At 39.3% G+C, this 6,386-nt stretch overlaps 1 protein-coding gene across 5 annotated transcripts in view; it reads right to left on the bottom strand.

Annotated features, from left to right (window-relative positions):
• LOC136834302 (uncharacterized) overlaps positions 1 to 5,142 on the bottom strand; it is a 226,449-nt gene extending 221,307 nt beyond the window's left edge. The window contains exons 1-2 of one of the 5 annotated variants that reach the window (XM_067096708.1): positions 4,990 to 5,142; positions 4,092 to 4,415 (exon numbers count right to left, since the gene is read on the bottom strand). The gene's annotated coding sequence lies outside the window, so the exon portion shown is untranslated. Of the gene's footprint in view, positions 1 to 4,091 lie in introns of all 5 variants that reach the window. The other 4 variants (XM_067096712.1, XM_067096713.1, XM_067096709.1 and 1 more) reach the window with 4 other exon arrangements.
• Positions 5,143 to 6,386: the final 1,244 nt, after the last annotated feature.

The raw sequence follows: 6,386 nt of genomic DNA, 5'->3' as shown, positions 1-6,386 counted from the left end.
CAGCAATTGAACCCTTGCCCTGTCTCACGAGCATCATCATTCACGTCTAACAACCTGTAAATTTGTTGCCATTTCATTATCACGATGTTACAACCTTGAGCTTCAAGGCACTGATTCGGATCCTGTTTCAATGAACTATACATGGCTATCGCGACAACATAGGCCTACTAACCCAAAACTGTCTCTTTTTAACTACGTCTGTTCATAAACGGACCTTCACCACGTGAATAAAAGCAAACTTTTCTTAAGATTTCCTTATCGTTTTCAAACACGGCAGCAAAACATTGATATCCTTGCAAAGGTATTTAAAGTTAATCTTATCAACCTTCGCAGGAAGGCAATGTACAGGGAAACACTTATTCGAAAACTAACGATGTAGAAATCTAGCCTAGGGGTGTTCCAGGAAAGAAAAAGACCGCTTAAGGCGACGAATATGGGTCAACAGGGAAAGGCTTCAAGACGGATAGTATGAGCAGATGTCTTCCACCACAAAAGAGAGAGAGAGAGAGAGAGAGAGACTCGCATATCGTATAGTCCTTTTAAAGTACGCCACTCGATTTGTCGATCAAGAAAATCTATCAAGTTAATATATTAGTGTCAAAGTAAATGTATGACATTACAGAGTAATTCGGAGAATACAGATATTTATACTCACATTACAGAGTAATTCGGAGAATACAGATATTTATACTGACATTACAGAGTAATTCGGAGAATACAGATATTTATACTTCTATAACCAATGGACCACGGGAAACGCTCTTAAAAAGTAATCGCCTAAGCCAAAAAAATCCCTTTCCATACTATGGCGCCACTGTGAAAACCAGATACCGTTAACAGATTACCAAAAAGAGAAAAAAAAGTGAGCATGAGAAAGGGGGGAAAACGATAGGTGTCGTAATAGCATACTTTAGACATCTTTTGGCATACAGCTGACAATAATTTTGCACCACGTAGCCTATATCATCTTTGTAAATTGATGAGCGACTGAAGACGAGCGATCTTCTGAATAATGTCACAACAAGAAGAACATGCACGACTTCAATTAGGCGCAAAGTTTGGCAGCTACAAGCTTAAAAAAAAAATGCTCTTGAGAAACAGCCGTACTCAATAGTTTACCTCCTCCCCGAAAAAAATGCTACGTGTTGCCAAGAAGAATGACCGTGTGACACTGTCTAATGTTATTATAATTAAATAAAGGTTTGTTAACCAAAATATAAGTAGGCTAAGCACCTTACGCAGTGCGTGATTTTGAAAATAAGGCGCCATTTTCAACAAGATCATTACAGAAGAACTTCATTAGGCATTCCTAAAATATGCACCATGCTACTGTACAGCTATCATAACACAGCAACACTAATAACGTTAAGTTTATTTATCTGATTCCTAACAGTCTGGGGTCGTTACTAGACAATAAACAAAACTGTCAAACCTTTCGTGGACAAAGTGATCAGCAACAGCTTTGTCACTTACCACCACTGGTTATTGAAACGGTAAAGTCTTGACTAAACAATATTCACAACTTTGAAATAACTTGTAACTGTACGATATTTTACTTCATCCCAACAAACACCAAGCTCAGTGTTTCTATATAGAAAAAATATGAAGGTTTGACTAATTTTCAAAGTCCAGTGTTATTGTTTTAAGGTGTTCCATTCCGTTCCATAAAGTCCTTGCACGTAACTGGCGCGTCACTGACGAGGTATTGTTATTTTTTTCCTGTTAGTAATTGCATACCGTTTTCAACCAATTAAAACTGAATAAATTCTTATGCCAAAGTACCCGGATCCCTTCTGCTGCGTGCAATGCTAGAGGAGTGGCAAGGGGTGGCCCAATTGTCAGCTAGGGCCGAGAATGCAAGGTTAGGTTCAGATGAATAGCAATATTTCACTCTCAGATTTATGGCGTTCTAGGTCACGTCAAGCTGGGGAGGCCCAAACGGCCACCCCTTAACCACCCACCAACCCCAAAAGTCCAGTACGAACCAGGTGCCCAATGTTAAGTTAGGTTAGGGAACGTAAGGTTAAGAGATGGGAATTCATTCCTGTACTATGCCTCGTGACACCTTAGCCCTTCATACTTAAGAAAACGAATCCTGCATTGTTCCGTCTACTTATCTTGTGGCGTAGGCCTATGCATTTTTCACCTTCTTGTTGATGCAATTTACCCAGTTTTGCTCCACCCAAATTCCCTAAATAGTTGGTGAGCACCAACAATTATGGCCAGAAATGCATTGAAAGTCGGAAAAATATCGGTTAAGTTCTTGACTAGGAATTAAAGTGTCTAATACTGGTGAACTTGTATAACAATTATATAATATATTATTACCCATTTACTGCCAAGGACCGATAAAAATATTTTAAACCAGTATTCCCGCAACTGCAGGCTACCCTGCAATGAATATTCATTTGAAAAAAAAGATACAACGTATACAAACAATACCCAAAAATGAACGCCAATACTGAATCTCGCATAGCGTCACGCTCGTAATGAAAAGTACTGCTTACTGCTAAGGTTTCATTATCAGGTCCCGTCTTCGTCGAATGTGCTTTGCAGAACACTCGCTCTTCATTTTCACTCATACATATTAACAGCGACTTTCACCGGGACAATGCATACCCGTATAACTTGTCAAAGACTCAATATCGTAACATTCTACAGCAAGAACAGTGATTTATGATAGAGGTTAATTCACGTTGCCATAACTAACCATAATTTTACTATCAAAAGACTAATTGATCATACCTAATTGCCTACGTTCTATTTCCCTCTGTTAATCCTGAAGGTAAAGCTTTGTAATCCATGATCATTGCTCGCAGCTCCTCACCCATTCAAAGCTTCGCAACTCCTCGATTTCACCCAATTTACTCCAAATAAATAATGTACACATATCCCACATTAGCAATATGACTACTGTACGTTGATAGATACGTCATGCAAGACCAGTTAAAAACTACCTAAGCTCGTCCAAATTTACAAGAATGTCAAAAGCATCGTTGTCATCGTCTCGATCGCCATGAGACGTAATGAGGAACGAACTTTTGAATGTGAACGTAAATTACATTCAACCGTTAATTTGAAAACCCAATTCATGTTTGTGAGACCTGATTTGTGTGGCGTACGCCGTTAATCATCAACAACACGAAGCAGATTCAAAAGCCACGTTCTGTTGGTACGATTTTGCAGATTTATATGCGTTTCGCCAGTCAGTAATTGGCAAGCAATATATCGACAGTTGATAACCAAGACGAAAAAAAATAATAAAAACCTTTCATACAGTTTTTAATATTACATTCTTGAGGAGCAAACTTATTAGGGCATATTCTAAAATAAAAAATGAAATATATATTATATATATATAATTCTTATCAGCCTAAATAGGAAAAAAAGGACATTTGACGCTGACTAAACATATTCCAATAGGCCTAGCTGTAAGAGAGACTTTTAAACGTACATGTCAATATCTAATGATTATATTACAGAGCAAAGTACTACTGTATACCAAGTATGCTAGACAAAAACGATGAATTCATAACAAAAACATGACTGGATGATGGAAGGTTGGAGGTAAATTATTTGGTTAGCTTCAAATTTTCACGCAAAGTACTTTAATTCAAATATTTCTCGTTTTGCCCCTATGACCAAAATTACGGGGAAAATACTTCAAAATACAGTTCCAAAAACAATCAGATGAAAAAGTTTGAGAATAATAAGGCATCGCCTGCATCCATAAATCTTTAAGCTGTAACTACACTGTCAGCTTTCACTACACCTCAAAAACCACAAACAAAGCCTTTTCCAGTGGATCCATTCTCTTCGTTTCATTACTGGAACAAAGCCTTTCTCGAATTCTGGGAACAAAATTCAAGGTTTGCATGATGGGATTAATCTGTAATAATAATCTTATCAATGATGTCCAGTAAGCTTCAGCGTAACGGGTACCTCCTGGCAACCTTGGGTCTAAATACACCAGATTTAGCCTCGAAAATCCTTACAAATTAACCGTTAATTATATTCCTTCTTTTATAGCATAGTTTTACGAAGAATTGTTGTAATATCATGCACAATGAGGCAATCTTAGGATTACTTACCAAAGGATCGTCTGCAACCCCCTAGGGCAGCGCCCTCGGCGATAGCGGGAGGTGGGTTGGGAGCCTCCCGTTGTTAAATCCCTCCTGAAAGTGGTCGCCTCACTAGAAAGACTTTCAGGAGAAACTTTATTAGCTTTCCTAAGGTTTAACTGAATTCCTGCGTTCAGTGTTGACCTAAGTCTACGATATCCAGAATGTCTCGAATGTTATGAATCTTTCAAGGGTTGGTCACATTTGACTGTTGAACTAGTTTGCAACAGACTCTCTCCTCAGCGTAACCCCTCTAATTGTGGACCGTATGGAGACCTCACATAACCCGACTCACTTTAACAATTAAAACACTTTTAAAACAAAAACAACAGATTGAACACTGACTCTAGTTCACACGGAGCTTTCAGCTGCAAGAGGTGGTAGTTGCGACAACACACAAAAAAGATCTTGTTTCTACTTTCGAAACGGAACGAGCATCTCTCACAGTTTGTCCTTTTTCCTCTACTTCGTGATTCTTAATTAACAGTAAACTAAGAGTAACCGTTATCGTTGGCCTTTTCTAATCTACTGAAAAATAAACACCTAAACTGCTATTTACGATATCACCACCTGACGCGGTGTTTACAGCTGTGTTCCATGTAAACATTCACTATTCTCACAAGAGTAACATCAAAACTGTCCAAATAATATATTTCCTGTGCCACAAATTCCAACTAGCCCCCTCAGGCCTAGTTGAACTTGACGTTTGACATGTAGCACCACCACCCGTGCAAAACTTACAAAAGTTGCACTTTGCACCACATCTTGCATTGCACCATAAGCAACGCCTACACACTTCACCTTACTACGACCCACTACCACCCTTCGCGAGAAAGCCTCAAATCCACCACCACGCAATACAACTCACTGAACAGGGAATAGGTGGCGAGCTGAGAGGGACTCGTCGGAGTCACTCTGGACTGACTGGGTCTGGATGATCATGGCTGGGCCGCTGGGCGGTCCGACTCGGACAGTCCTTCCCCGTCCCCTCCCCTACACCGGCCCTCGACACCAGACAACCAGTCACAGCAGCTGACCGTTTCGTGGTACCCTCTCTCTCTCTCTCTCTCTCTCTCCTCGAACCTTGAGGTTTATAATTTTTCCTCACCATAGACGAAGACGAGTTAGTAAACACAGAATGGGAATTCCCCTTTCATTGAGCAATGCTCGCCGTGAGATCCACAAGTTTTCCTGTTTCGGGGCACATTACCTTCGTGGTTGCCAATATGTGAAATAAACATTGCTGGGATCATGCTATTCATATTATCTAAATTATTAAATAAATAATCTCTATTTCCCATAGTTCGTCTAAGAGTTACGATAGACCAATACAGTGAACGCACCATGCAAACGAATGAATTCGAAGATCATTTCCCTAAGAGTAAGATATTTCTCATTTAGCCTTTTAAAAGTGCAAGACAAGAATGAAAGGTTTCAACTCAAATCGCTGCCAGCTATTTGGCCTCGACGAGTTCGCCGCTAATCCAAGTTACCACTACCACTTTGCCGCTACCATCACGAGTGAGCGAGTACTCTTGCAGTACCAATCACTCGATGTTTTCTTGGTTGTATTTTATAAAATACAAAAAAAAGCTGGACTATAGCATTTGCTGAAACACTGTCTCCGATGATTGCTGAAACAAGTGAACGATGGTACTAATAATATTATTGTTCCGCGGGTTAAAATGGCGTCTGCGTTGTGGAGACCAAAAGCCTTGCTGAAGTGAAAGTCAGCATCCAGACGACCAGAAGAATAGATAGAAAAAACAAGTATCCTTGAATTGTTTGGGAATTGCCGTAAGACTGATATGGTACTGCAGGTATGCACACACACACACACACAATATATATATATATATATATATATATATATATATATATATATATATATATATATATATATATATATATATATATATATATATGCTCTGGACTTCAGCAATGTGTTTTGTAATGAGATTACCCACCCCATGGCAGTACTGATTGTGACAGTATGGCATTTCTTGGTGATCACCAGTCCAAGTATTGACCAAATACAACGTCTTTAAGAATATCTGATCGGAGAACTAGAGTCATAACAAGCATGTTACGCCTTCAGTCCTTACAAACGATCTATATTGTGGTTTATTTCCCATTACCCTCTAGTCTCACTGTCCTACTACTGAATACCACCCCCTCCTGGTGTGAAGCTTCTAACCCCATATCATTCTCTTCATTCCACCAAGATCAGCTGACTACCAGGTATAATTCACTGCTTAGGTCAAC

Source organism: Macrobrachium rosenbergii, chromosome 53 (genome assembly GCF_040412425.1).
Source record: "Macrobrachium rosenbergii isolate ZJJX-2024 chromosome 53, ASM4041242v1, whole genome shotgun sequence".
Classification (NCBI taxonomy): Eukaryota; Metazoa; Arthropoda; class Malacostraca; order Decapoda; family Palaemonidae; genus Macrobrachium; species Macrobrachium rosenbergii.
The sequence above is the reverse complement of the archived record's forward strand: the minus strand, read 5'-3'. Positions and strand labels throughout refer to the sequence as shown.